We start from the raw sequence: 15471 nt of genomic DNA on the forward strand, positions 1-15471 counted from the left end.
AACCCTCATTAAAAGCTTTAATTTTATACCCATATCGTACAAACACATTCTAGAGTCACCCCTGGTCCCCCTTTATGGCGATATTTCGCAACGGATTCCACCTATAGAACTAAGGCCCACTCCCTTTTAAAATACTCCTTAACACCTTTCGTTTGATACCCATATTGTACAAACGCATTCTGGTCCACCTTTATGGCGATATCTCGAAAAGGCGACCACCTATACAACTACCACCACTCCCTTTTAAACCCATCATTAAAACCTTTAATTTTATACCCATATCGTACAAACACATTCTAGAGTCACCTCTGGTCCACCTTTATGGCGATATTTCGCAACGGCTTCCACCTATAGAACAAAGGCCCACTCCCTTTTAAAATACTCATTAACACCTTTCGTTTGATAACCATATTGTACAAACGCATTCTAGAGTCACCCCTGGTCCACTTTAAAACCTCCATTAATACCTTTAATTTGATACCCATATCGTACAAACAAATTCTAGGGTCACCCCTGGTCCACCTTTATGGCGATATTTTGCAACGGCTTCCACCTATAGAACTAAGGCCCACTCCCTTTTAAAATACCCATTAACGCCTTTTGTTTGATACCCATATTGTACAAACGCATTCTAGAGGCACCCCTGTTCCACCTTTATGGAGATATCTCGAAAAGGCGACCACCTATACATCTACCACCACTCCCTTTTAAAATCCTCATTAATACCTTTAATTTTATACCCATATCGTACAAACACATTCTAGAGTCACCCCTGGTCCACCTTTATGGCGATATTTCGCAAAGGCTTCCACCTATAGAACTAAGGCCCACTCCCTTCTAAAATACTCAATAACACCTTTCGTTTGATACCCATGTTGTACAAACGCATTCTAGAGTCACCCCTGGTCCACCTTTATGGCGATATCTCAAAAGGCAACCACCTATACAACTACCGCCACTCCCTTTTAAAACCCTCATTAATACCTTTAATTTTATACCCATATCGTACAAACATATTCTACAACAGGCATGACGTAGCTGAATGCGTTTACAACCATTTCAACTATCGTAGGAGTGCGAGTTCGATTCCCACTCCCGGGAGAAAAGGCTTTGAAGAGATTTACAAGGTATAATCGAAACAGCTGTCGCCTTGTCCGTCCTGATGTCACGTTGTTTAAATTTTCCCAAATTATTAAATAAATTATAAAATTAAAAAATTGCTTCAAATAAAAAATGTTTTCATACATTTAAAAAAGCAATATGGGCAATCCCCGATTATTAAAAATCATACAAACAGACAAAATTGGTTAATCGTTGTAGTTCTATAAATATAATTTTATACCCATATCGTACAAACATATTCTAGAGTCACCCCTGGTCCACCTTTATGGCGATATTTCGCAACGGCTTCCACCTAGAGAACTAAGGCCCACTCCCTTTAAAATACTCAGTAACACCTTTCTGTGTAGAAAAATTTTCAACCCTAGCAAAATTGTGTAGTTTTGGTTCTTTGTCGGTCTATTTATAATGGATTTGTTTTTGTTTTATGCTTTCTTTCTTTTGGTGTAAAAAATATATAAATCGGTTTTTTTTTATACTCAGTTGAGCAGAGCTCACAGAGTATATTAAGTTTGATTGGATAACGGTTGGTTGTACAGGTATAAAGGAATCGAGATAGATATAGACTTCCATATATCAAAATCATCAGGATCGAAAAAAAATTTGATTGAGTCATGCCCGTCCGTCCGTCCGTCCGCCCGTTAACACGATAACTTGAGTAAATTTTGAGGTATCTTGATGAAATTTGGTATGTAGGTTTCTGAGCGCTCATCTCAGATCGCTATTTAAAATGAATGATATCGGACTATAACCACGCCCACTTTTTCGATATCGAAAATTTCGAAAAACGGAAAAAGTGCGATAATTCATTACCAAAGACAGATAAAGCGATGAAACTTGGTAGGTGGGTTGAACTTATGACGGAGAATAGAAAATTAGTAAAATTTTGGACAACGGGCGTGGGACCGCCCACTTTTAAAAGAAGGTAATTTAAAATTTTTCCAGCTTTAATTTGGCAGTCGTTGAAGATATCATGATGAAATTTGGCAGGAACGTTACTCATATTACTATATATAAGCTTAATAAAAATTAGCAAAATCGGAGAGGGACCACGCCCACTTTTAAAATTTTTTTTTTTTTTTAAGTAAAATTTTTACAAAAAATTTAATATCTTTACAGTATATTAGTAAATTATGTCACCATTCAACTCCAGTAGTGATATGGTGCAACAAAATACAAAAATAAAAGAAAATTTCCAAATGGGCGTGGATATGCCCTTTTTCATTTAATTTATCTAGGATACTTTTAATGCCATAAGTCGAACAGAAATTTACCAATCCTTTTGAAATTTAGTAGGGGCATAGATTTGATGACGTTAACTGTTTCCTGTGAAAATGGGCGAAATCGGTTTAAGCCACGCCCAGTTTTTATACATAGTCGTCCGTCTGTCCTTCCGCTCGGTTGTTAACACGATAACTTGAGCAGAAATGGGTACATATCTTTACTGAACTTAGTTCACGTACTTACCTGAACTCACCTTATCTTGGTATAAAAAATTAACGAAATCCGACTATCACCACGCCCACTTTTTCGATATCAAAAATTACGAAAAATGAAAAAAATTCCATAATTCTATACCAAATACGAAAAAAGGGATGAAACATGGTAATTGGATTGGTTTATTGACGCGAAATACAACTTTAGAAAAAACTTTGTAAAATGGTTGTGACACCTACCATATTAAGTAGAAGAAAATGAAAAAGTCCTGCAGTGCGAAATAAAAAGACCCTTGAAATCTTATAAATTAGCAGTATCCAACAGATGATGTTCTGGGTCACCCTGGTTCACATTTTGGTCGATATCTGGAAAACGCCTTCACATATACAACTACCACCACTCCCTTTTAAAACTCTCATTAATACCTTTAATTTGATACCAATATCGTACAAACACATTCTAGAGTCACCCTTGGTCCACCTTTATGGCGATATCTCGAAAAGGCGTCCACCTATAGAACTAAGCCCCACGCCCTTTTAAAATACTCATTAACACCTTTCATTTGATACCCATATCTTACAAACATATTCTAGAGTCACCCCTGGTCCACCTTTATGGCGATATCTCGAAAAGGCGACCACCTATACAACTACCACCACTCCCGGCGGCCACCGTGGTGTGATGGTAGCGTGCTCCGCCTATCACACCGTATGCCCTGGGTTCAACTCCCGGGCAAAGCAACATCAAAATTTTAGAAATAAAATTTTTCAATTAGAAGAAAATTTTTCTAAGCGGGGTCGCCCCTCGGCAGTGTTTGGCAAGAACTCCGGGTGTATTTCTGCCATGAAAAGCTCTCAGTGAAAACTCATCTGCTTTGCAGATGCCGTTCGGTGTCGGCATAAAACATGTAGGTCCCGTCCGGCCAATTTGTAGGGAAAATCAAGAGGCGCACGACGCAAATTGGAAGAGAAGTTCGGCCTAAGATTCCTTCGGAGGTTATCGCGCCTTACATTTATTGTTTTTTTTTTTTTAATACCTTTAATTTTATACCCATATCGTACAAACACATTCTAGAGTCACCCCTGGTCCACCTTTATGGCGATATTTCGCAACGGCTTCCACCTATAGAACTAAGGCCCACTACCTTTAAAATACTTAACGCATGGCGATATCTCGAAAAGGCGACCACCTATACAACTACCACCACTCCCTTTTAAACCCCTCATTAAAACCTTTAATTTTATACCCATATCGTACAAACACATTCTAGAGTCACCTCTGGTCCACCTTTATGGCGATATTTCGCAACGGCTTCCACCTATAGAACAAAGGCCCACTCCCTTTTAAAATACTCATTAGCACCTTTCGTTTGATATCCATATTGTACAAACGCATTCTAGAGTCACCCCTGGTCCACTTTTATGGCGATATCTCTGAAAAGGCGACCACCTATACAACTACCACCACTGCCTTTTAAAACCTCCATTAATACCTTTAATTTGATACCCATATCGTACAAACAAATTCTAGGGTCACCCCTGGTCCACCTTTATGGCGATATTTTGCAACGGCTTCCACCTATAGAACTAAGGCCCACTCCCTTTTAAAATACTCATTAACGCCTTTCGTTTGATACCCATATTGTACAAACGCATTCTAAGGTCACCCCTGTTCCACCTTTATGGAGATATCTCGAAAAGGCGACCACCTATACAACTACCACCACTCCCTTTTAAAACCCTCATTAACACCTTTAATTTTATACCCATATCGTACAAACACATTCTAGAGTCACCCCTGGTCCACCTTTATGGCGATATTTCGCAACGGCTTCCACCTATAGAACTAAGGCCCACTCCCTTTTAAAATACTCAATAACACCTTTCGTTTGATACCCATATTGTACAAACGCATTCTAGAGTCACCCCTGGTACACCTTTATGGCGATATCTCGAAAAGGCGACCACCTATACAACAACCACCATTCCCTTTTAAAACCCTCATTAATACCTTTAATTTTATACCCATATCGTACAAACACATTCTAGAGTCACCCGTGGTCCACCTTTATGGCGATATTTCGCAACGGCTTCCACCTATAGAACTAAGGCCCACTCCCTTTTAAAATACTCATTAACACCTATCGTGTGATACCCATACTGTACAAACGCTTTCTAGAGTCAGCCCTGGTCCACCTTTATGGCGATATCTCGAAAAGACGACCACCTCTACAACTACCACCACTCCCTTTTAAAACCCTCATTAATACCTTTAATTTTATACCCATATCGTACAAACATATTCTAGAGTCACCCCTGGTCCACCTTTATGGCGATATTTCGCAACGGCTTCCACCTATAGAACTAAGGCCCACTCCCTTTATAATACTCAGTAACACCTTTCTTTTGATACACATATTGTACAAACACATTCTAGAGTCACCCCTGGTCCACCTTTATGGCGATATCTCTGAAAAGGCGACGACCTATACAACTACCACCACTCCCTTTTAAAACCCTCATTAATACCTTTAATTTTATACCCATATTTCGCAACGGCTTCCACCTATAGAACTAAGGCCCACTCCCCTTAAAATACTCAGTAACACCTTTCTTTTGATACACATATTGTACAAACACATTCTAGAGTCACCCCTGGTCCACCTTTATGGCGATATCTCTGAAAAGGCGACCACCTATACAACTACCACCACTCCCTTTTAAAACCCTCATTAATACCTTTACTTTGATACCCATATCGTACAAAGAAATTCCAGGGACACCCCTGGTCCACCTTTATGGCGATATCTCGAAACGGCGTCCAGCTATGGAACTAAGGCCCACTCCCTTTATAATACTCAGTAACACCTTTCTTTTGATACACATATTGTACAAACACATTCTAGAGTCACCCCTGGTCCACCTTTATGGCGATATCTCTGAAACGGCTACCACCTATACAACTACCACCACTCCCCTTTAAAACCCTCATTAATACCTTTAATTTGATACCCATATCGTACAAAGAAATTCCAGGGTCACCCCTGGTCCACCTTTATGGCGATATCTCGAAACGGCGTCCAGCTATGGAACTAAGGCCCACTCCATTTAAAATACTCAGTAACACCTTTCTTTTGATACACATATTGCACAAACACATTCTAGAGGCACCCCTGGTCCACCTTTATGGCGATATCTCTGAAAAGGCGACCACCTATACAACTACCACCACTCCCTTTTAAAACCCTCATTAATACCTTTAATTTGATACACCACATATCGTACAAAGAAATTCCAGGGTCACCCCTGGTCAACCTTTATGGTGATATCTCGAAACCGCGTCCAGCTATGGAACTAAGGATCACTCCCTTTAAAATACTCAGTAACTCCTTTCTTTTGTTACCCATATTGTACAAACAAATTCTAGGGTCACCCCTGGTCCACCTTTATGGCGATATCTCGAAACGGCGTCCACCTATGGAACTAAGGATCACTCCCTTTATAATACTCAGTAACACCTTTCTTTTGATACACATATTGTACAAACACATTCTAGAGTCACCCCTGGTCCACCTTTATGGCGATATCTCTGAAAAGGCGACCACCTATACAACTACCACCACTCCCCTTTAAAACCCTCATTAATACCTTTAATTTGATACCCATATCGTACAAAGAAATTCCAGGGTTACCCCTGGTCCACCTTTATGGCGATATCTCGAAACGGCGTCCAGCTATGGAACTAAGGCCCACTCCATTTAAAATACTCAGTAACACCTTTCTTTTGATACACATATTGTACAAACACATTCTAGAGTCACCCCTGGTCCACCTTTATGGCGATATCTCTGAAAAGGCGACCACCTATACAACTACCACCACTCCCTTTTAAAACCCTCATTAATAACTTTAATTTGATACCCATATCGTACAAAGAAATTCCAGGGTCACCCCTGGTCCACCTTTATGGCGATATCTCGAAACGGCGTCCAGCTATGGAACTAAGGCCCACTCCATTTAAAATACTCAGTAACACCTTTCTTTTGATACACATATTGTACAAACACATTCTAGAGTCACCCCTGGTCCACTTTTATGGCGATATCTCTGAAAAGGCGACCACCTATACAACTACCACCACTCCCTTTTAAAACCCTCATTAATACCTTTAATTTTATACCCATATCGTACAAACATATTCTAGAGTCACCCCTGGTCCACCTTTATGGCGATATTTCGCAACGGCTTCCACCTATAGAACTAAGGCCCACTCCCTTTAAAATACTCAGTAACACCTTTCTTTTGATACACATATTGTACAAACACATTCTAGAGTCACCCCTGGTCCACCTATATGGCGATATCTCTGAAAAGGCGACCACCTATACAACTACCACCACTCCCTTTTAAAACCCTCATTAATACCTTTAATTTGATACCCATATCGTACAAAGAAATTCCAGGGTCACCCCTGGTCCACCTTTATGGCGATATCTCGAAACGGCGTCCAGCTATGGAACTAAGGCCCACTCCCTTTAAAATACTCAGTAACACCTTTCTTTTGATACACATATTGTACAAACACATTCTAGAGTCACCCCTGGTCCACCTTTATGGCGATATCTCTGAAAAGGCGACCACCTATACTACTACCACCACTCCCTTTTAAAACCCTCATTAATACCTTTAATTTGATACCCATATCGTACAAAGAAATTCCAGGGTCACCCCTGGTCCACCTTTATGGCGATATCTCGAAACGGCGTCCAGCTATGGAACTAAGGATCACTCCCTTTAACTATACAACTACCACCACTCCCTTTTAAAACCCTCATTAACACCTTTCATTTGATACCCATATCGCACAAACAAAGTCTAAGTTGCGATACCTCGAAAAGGCGTCCACCTATAGAACTAAGGCCCACCCCCTTTTAAATACCCATTAACACCTTTCTTTCGATACCCATATTGTGCAAACGCATTCTAGAGTCACCCCTGGTCCACCTTTATGACGATACCTCGAAAAGGCGACCACCTATACAACTACCACCACCCCATTTTAAAACCCTCATTAATACCTTTAATTTTATACCCATATCGTACAAACCCATTCTAGAGTCACCCCTGGTCCACCTTTATGGCGATATCTCTGAAAAGGCGACCACCTATACAACTACCGCCACTCCCTTTTAAAACCCTCATTAATACCTTTAATTTGATACCCATATCGTACAAAGAAATTCCAGGGTCACCCCTGGTCCACCTTTATGGCGATATCTCGAAACGGCGTCCAGCTATGGAACTAAGGATCACTCCCTTTAAAATACTCAGTAACACCTTTCTTTTGATACCCATATTGTACAAACAAATTCTAGGGTCACCCCTGGTTCACCTTTATGGCGATATCTCGAAACGGCGTCCACCTATGGAACTAAGGATTACTCCCTTTTAAAATACTCATTAACATCTTTCAATTGATACCCATATCGTGCAAAAAAATTCTAGAGTCAACCCTGATCCACCTTTATGGCGATATCCCTAAATGGCGTCCACCTATAGAACTATGCCCACTCCCTCATAAAATACTCTTTAATGCCTTTCATTTGATACACATGTCATACAAACACATTCCAGGGTTTCCCTCGGTTCATTTTCTTACATGGTTATTTTCCCTTATGTTGTCACCATAGCTCTCAACTGAGTATGTAATGTTCGGTTGCACCCGAACTTAACCTTCCTTACTTGTTTTTGGTAAAAGTTAACCGATTTTACTGACGAAAAGTCTTTTTTTAGGTCCTTTTTCAAACTTGTATGGAAAATTAAAAAAAAGTCCAAAAAGCACAAACGTTAAATTTACATTCCTTTTTTCTAAATATTCAGTTTTCTGAAATCTATTCGTCAGCTGCGATTTATTTTTTTTACCAAATAAAGTTAAGCCACCTTGAGTGTAAATGGGCACTTGAGCAGGTAGGCAGGTAGTATAAGTAGGCGAATTTCGAACGTTCGTAAGGTCGCTTTTTTTTTGATTTTGCTATTAAACTCACATTTTTTGTTTACGAACTGAAAAATATACCTGAAATTCATTTCCATATTTTCAGTATATAAAGCTAGATATAATTCAATGGTCAAATTCAGCCTTTTTTAACCCTACCTTGCAGTTAATACTTTGTATCAATACTATTTGTAACATATCTGTAAAACGTACTATTCATGTTAATTAGCAACCCTATTGTATATATGTAAATGCAATACTGTTATGTTAGATAAGTATTGTGGCTTGATAAATTTTTGCTCATCATCATAAAATTTAATCGGCTTCGAGCTTGCGCCAAGTGAGGTTCTCGTCCAATATTGCTTCGGACAGTTCTTCACATTGAAACAAATTCGAAGGTGATTGTATGCATGTGTTTTTTTTATACAATAACGGGTACAAAACGAGCGTTGGTAGCGCAAATTTAAAGAAAATTCTTAGTAGTAAGGGGTGTATATTCCAAGAGGTAATGGCTGACGTCTCCTTAGCAGATGGCACCACAACTACTCAAAGGGTGCAATCCACTATTTGTGAAATATTCGGCTCATATCACTGCCAAATGCTATGAAAAATCGTACGTTGATCGGAGCTGACTTTATGGAGCAGTCAGGAATCGTCCTTAATCTCCCACAGCGATTTTGGTATTTTAATGAAGAACCAAAGGTGAAATACGATTTTGTTAAACCAGATAGCACTCAAATATTCGCAATGGACATCGCTGGAGCACATGTGGTGACGAACCATGACGAGTCGACTTCAAAAGCTCTTAACGAATGTTCTAACTTTCTGCAATATATTGAAAAGTGTACGAAAAAGTCAAGCGATGACAATCCGCCTGAAGCCCAGAGACGAATTATGGACCACTCATAAAAAGAAAGTGGCCACCCCAAAATGACTATTCACCAGGCGTGGTGCAAGATATTTTTAGAAGTTCGTTGCCTATTGGGGAGATAACTCTCGAGAATACATAGCGTTTGTTTGCACCACCTATCAAAATGAAGGAACCCTTAGAGGATTACGATAAATATATTGCTGAAAACTTCCTCCCTATATATATGATGGAAGTAAAAGACCAAGAAAAACGAAGATGGAGCTTAACAAACGAACAGAAAGTAGAGCTGGATGCATTGCTTCGGGCGAACGCCGGCATATTTGGAGAACCAACTTCGGCAACGCCGTTGATCACACATCGGATCGACACGGGCGAACATCCTCCAGTCGCTTTGCCACCATATCGTATATCGCCACAACGTAAAGAAGAACTAAAGCATGAAATAGCTAAGACGTTGGAGACAGGAGTGATTATTGAGTGCGAATCACCATGGGCTGCTCCTGTAGTAATTGTACCGAAGAAGACAGGGGGGATACGTATCTGTATTGACTACAGGGAACTAAATGCCATAACGAAGGCAGATCGGTATCCCCTGCCCCGTATTGATGACTTACTGCAAGCAGCGAAAACGACTAATTTCATGTCCACATTAGATTTACAGTCTGGTTATTGGCAGATTGGAGTTGAGGAGAGTGATCAAGATAAAACGACAATCGTCGCACCATTCGGCATGTACAAATTTACACGTATGCCTTTTGGTTTACGTAATGCACCAGCTACGTTCCAGCGTCTAATAGACCGACTTAAAGTATCGTTAAACAGTCAAATTCTTCTTGCGTACTTAGATGACATTATTTTGTGCTCAAATAGATTCAATGAACACTTGGCACAGCTGAAACAACTTTTCGGCAGTTTACGACAATTTGGCCTGAAGGCAAACTTCGATAAGTGTTGTTTTGCGTGCCACGAAGTTAAGTATTTGGGGCACATATTGACTCCAAATGGTATAATGGTTGACCCACATAAAGTTGAAGCGATAGTACTACGAAAAGCTCCGAAGAATAATAAGAGTTGCTGTCATTTCTTCAGACTTGCTCTTGGTACAGGCGTTTTGTTCCCAGTTTGCGGACATCGCAAAGCCATTATCACATTTAATAAAGAAAAATGATGTCTGGTCATGGACGAATAAGCAACAATCGGCGTTCGACGAGTTGAAAAGATTATTGACGACATCACCCATTTTGAAACAAGCCGACGAAAACCGACCATAATTTAAAGACCGATGCAAGTGGGTATGCATTAGGGGCAGTATTGCTCCAGTGGGAGGGAGCAGATGAGCATCCTATCGAATACGCGAGTAGACTACTGTCAAAAGCTGAAAGAAATTATTCAACGATCGAAAGAGAGCAACCGTTTGGGCCGTACAGAAGTACCGCGGGTATATATATGGATCCGAGGTAACCCTCATTACGGATCATCAACCACTTAAATGGCTAATGAGCCTGAAGTCTCCTTCTGGACGCCTAGCACGTTGGGCCTTAATCTTACAACCGTATAATATAAGTATCGACTATAAACCGGGAAAAACAAATGTGGTGGCTGATATGCTATCAAGGCCACCTTGCGGAGAAGAACATGGACCAGAAGAAATTTGTCATATATGTTCGTTTGTTGTGGAACTCCCCCGAAGAGGAGCGAAAGATATTAGAGAAGGTCAACTTGATGACCCTGAACTAAAAAGTATTATTGACTGTTTTGAAAAGAACACTGACGATGCAGTTCATTGGGTTAAGAGAGGGTACACGATGAATGATGGTGTACTCTACTGCTATCACGACGAAGAGAATGGGGACGCGCAGTTAGTTATCCCTAAGAAGGAACGAACGGCGATATTAGAGCAACATCATAACAAAGATACAGCCGGTCACTACGGAATCGACCGAACCTCCTATAAAATCACTTCTCGCTATTACTGGCCTGGCATTCGAAAAGATATAGAAACACACGTTAAGAATTGTATCGACTGTCAACGGTATAAAGCGACTAATCTTAAGCCAATGGGGCTGTATCAAACGATATCTAGTAACGAGGGATTTGAAGCAATCGCTATCGATTTATTTGGACCATTGCCTATCGACGAAAAGGGGTTTCAATGGATTTTCATTGTAGGAGATATTGCTAGTCGTTGGGTCGAACTCTTTACCCTGGCTGAAGCAAGCGCCGAAAATTGTGCTAAAGTTTTGATCGACGAGGTATTCTTGAGATACGAAATCCCAAGGAAGGTTATTAGTGACAACGGGGTCCAGTTTGTGTCTGGAGTGATGCAGAAGGTTGCCTTTTGCCTTAACATACAGCAAATATTTACGCCCGTATATCACCCACAGGCGAATCCTGTTGAGAGGAAGAACCGCGGCTTGAAGATACAATTGGTCATACTGGTTGGGAAACGGCACCGCAATTTGGCAGAAAGAATACCAGCTATACGTTTCGCCATGAATACCACACGCTGTCAAAGCACTGGCTTTACTTCGGCTTACCTTAAATTTGGGCGAGAGTTGAGGACCATCGATGATGTCCAAAATGATTTGAAATCCATCGTACACGCTGAAAATTTCATTGCTGAAATTACCCCATACTTGACACACTCGCTGATGTGTTCGCATCTGCTCGTGATTGCGAGCAGAGACAACAAGATGCTAATAAGAGCGTCACTAATCCACGACGACGTAACCAAAAGGGTTTAGAGATTGGGTCAAAGGTGCTGGTTACCACTCACGTCCTAAGCAACGCTGCGAAAGGTGTAACATCCAAATTCATTCCTAAAAGGGATGGCCCGTACGTCATTATCGAAAAACAAGGTGCTACGGCTTACGTAATAGCACATGAAGACAATATACAGCAACCGTTGGGCACTTATCAGGCATCATCGCTAACTCCATATAGAAGTGCCACTTCTGTATCCGAGGATCCAGTCAACATGATCAGACGTCGAGGTCGGCCCCGAAAGAATACATAGTAGGATGCCTCATCGTGTCGATTTCAGTATCCTAGGGGGAGGCTGTAACAACCATACCTTGCAGTTAATACTTTGTATCAATACTATTTGTAACATATCTGTAAAACGTACTATTCATGTTAATTAGCAACCCCATTGTACATATTTAAATGCAATACTGTTATTTTAGTTAAGTATTGTGGCTTGATAAATTTTTGCTCATCATGATAAAATTTAAGATGGAGACATTGGTGCTTTATCGGTAACCGTATCGGTAACCTTTTAACAGCTGATTCGACCAACCTTATGAGAATCAATGCAATCGATTATTGGTGCCGCTAAGGTCGTAACCGTATCGTAGCCAACCAATTGGGTTTTGGTTTACCGTCTTAACGATAAACAGCTGATTACGTTAGGGATACGGATACAGCGATACAACATACGGCACCAATGACTCCAGCTTTAATCGGCTTCGAGCTTGCGCCAAGTGAGGTTCTCGTCCAATATTGCTTCGGACAGTCCTTCACATTGAAACAAATTCGAAGGTGATTGTATGCATGTGTATTTTTATACAATAACCACTCGTGTAAACGTATTCCGTTTTTTTGATACAATTTTACAATAAATACCGAATTGCTGACAAACGAACCTGTATGAAATATTCTTTAAGAAGCGCAAGCAAGGAGAGCGATACACACGCTTATATTAGCTTTACTTGTAAGTATGCTTGCTTGTAACTCTCTAGCCTAGACGCGCAAAGGAGAGTTAGACCCATCTAGCGGATAGCAAATATTGAAGATTCGCGGCAGGGGTTAAATAACTCGCTACAAAACGAGTTGTGCTTAATAGCGGGGACATGAACCTCTGTGCTACAGTGCTATCAACATCAAATATCTATGTGGATTATAGATACTAAAACGGCACCATATTTGCGGTGGAATTATTTTAGAACAATATTCGAAGAAATGAATAAAATTATTCGTATCAAATAACTCGAATAATATTTATTCGAACTTTTTATTCGTTTATTAGGTACAAACAATTTATTCGAACTTCTTTCTTTATTATTCGATTTTCTTTTAATAAAAAAAAAACTTACATGTTTACGTTCAAATATTTATGTATATTTAGATGCCTATGTGCATATATTTTGGTTTGTTTGTTGCTTTGTTAATACTCATTTATTTTTTTAGTATTTATTTATTTAAAGATTTAAAGATATTTATTTATTTATCTACAGGACGTAGTCCTCACAGATAGGTAACCATTTGAAATACAAGAAAAATTAAAATAACAAATTACAATAAAATTATATAATTACAAGAACAAAATACATAGCATTTTTTTTCCTTTATTAACAACTTTGATATACAATATATATACATACATCAATTTTCTCAAAAAATATAAAATTTTGTGCGAGAAGATAACGAATATATTTTTCTCATTTTGCATCAATCAGTTGTGGCAAGAGGAAATATTCCTAATTAGAGGATAAAATAAATTGGATTGTTCCATAAATATTTTAAGTATATATGTTTATATTCTAAAATTATAGTTAGATAGTAGTAAGTTTGTTACATATCGTTTAAATAGTAGAATGTTATTTATATTTTTTATCTCTAACGGTAATTTATTGAATAATCTTATACTGTAACTTCTATAGATCTAGCGCATCTTTCAGTTCGAAAAAAGTGAGTCCTGATGTTCTGAGAGTTTCGTAGGTTATAATTAGTGCTTTCTACTGCGTTTGATTGTATATTGTGTTTTATTAAGTTGTGTTTTCAATATAACAGATGCAGCGCATTATATACATACATTATTTATTTACCGGTCAACGAATCAAATAAACAATTATACAAACCAAAAAGCAAACACTTGACTAAAAGTTATAGGCGCATAGTCAAAGTCAAAATAAAATAAGTTTAAAATTTAGTTGCTTATCTAACGTAAAGAGGTTAAAAACATATTTATTACAGAGTTATAGGGGGTCGGAACCTATTCGATTTGACCTACGTGTTTAAGGTGGTAAGTAAATATTTTTTAATTCCGAATATCGAGTCGCAAGTGTCTAAATTTTAACAGTGTTTATTGAAATCCTGTAATAGGCTACGAAGCGGTTCATTCATTTCAAAGTTTGATCTAGAAACAATTGTGTGCAGTAGTTGAAAATGTCTAGATGGTCTGACTGGAATATTGAACTGAATTTCGCCGAACAAGAATGGACTAGAAATGATCCCTCTTATAAGTTTTACTATAAATATGACACCAAGCATCTCTCTACGGCTCTGTAGAGTAGGCAACTGTAAACCTTTCAATCGGCTGCTGTAGGGCGGAATATTCCGCGACGCGTCCCAAGGTAAATGTTTCAAAGCGAAAATCAAAAATTGTTTTTGGACCGATTCCAGTTTATCACAATGAACCTGATAACGCGGGTTCCAGATTATCGAAGCATACTCCAATATGGTCCTCACCAATGATGTAAAGAGAGTTTTAGTAACATATGGATCGTTAAATTCCTGGGACCATCGCTTAACAAACGCCAAGGTATCTTTAGCCCTATTTACACAAGATCCAACGTGTGATTTAAAATCAAGCCTGGGGTACATTAATACGCCTACGTAAGAGAAGCTGGTGACTTGATTAATGATGCAATCATCAAGCACGTAAGCATGGGGATGAAAGGGCTTACGTGTAAAACACATGAAGTTGCATTTAGATAGGTTTAATGACATGATGTTCACAAGAAGCGGTCTATAATCTGGTGAGCTGATAGGCATAATAAGTTTGACGTCATCCGCATACATCAATGGCTGCAGTGCTTCAAAACACTTGGTAGGTTGTTAATGAAAAGTAGGAATAACACTGGACCAAGGTGATGACTACCTTGCGGTACACCTGAAGTCACATTAACAAAATGAGCCCAACTATTTTTAAATATAACGGTTTGCTTTCTTCCATATAAATAAGAAGAGATCCAAGAAAGAAACAAAGGTGGAAAGCCCAGTTGATCAAGTTTGTACAAGAGTAAGCTATGGGAGAATTTATCAAAAGCCTT

The sequence above is a fragment of the Eurosta solidaginis genome, chromosome 3 (assembly GCF_040869045.1).
Source record: "Eurosta solidaginis isolate ZX-2024a chromosome 3, ASM4086904v1, whole genome shotgun sequence".
Taxonomy (NCBI): domain Eukaryota; kingdom Metazoa; phylum Arthropoda; class Insecta; order Diptera; family Tephritidae; genus Eurosta; species Eurosta solidaginis.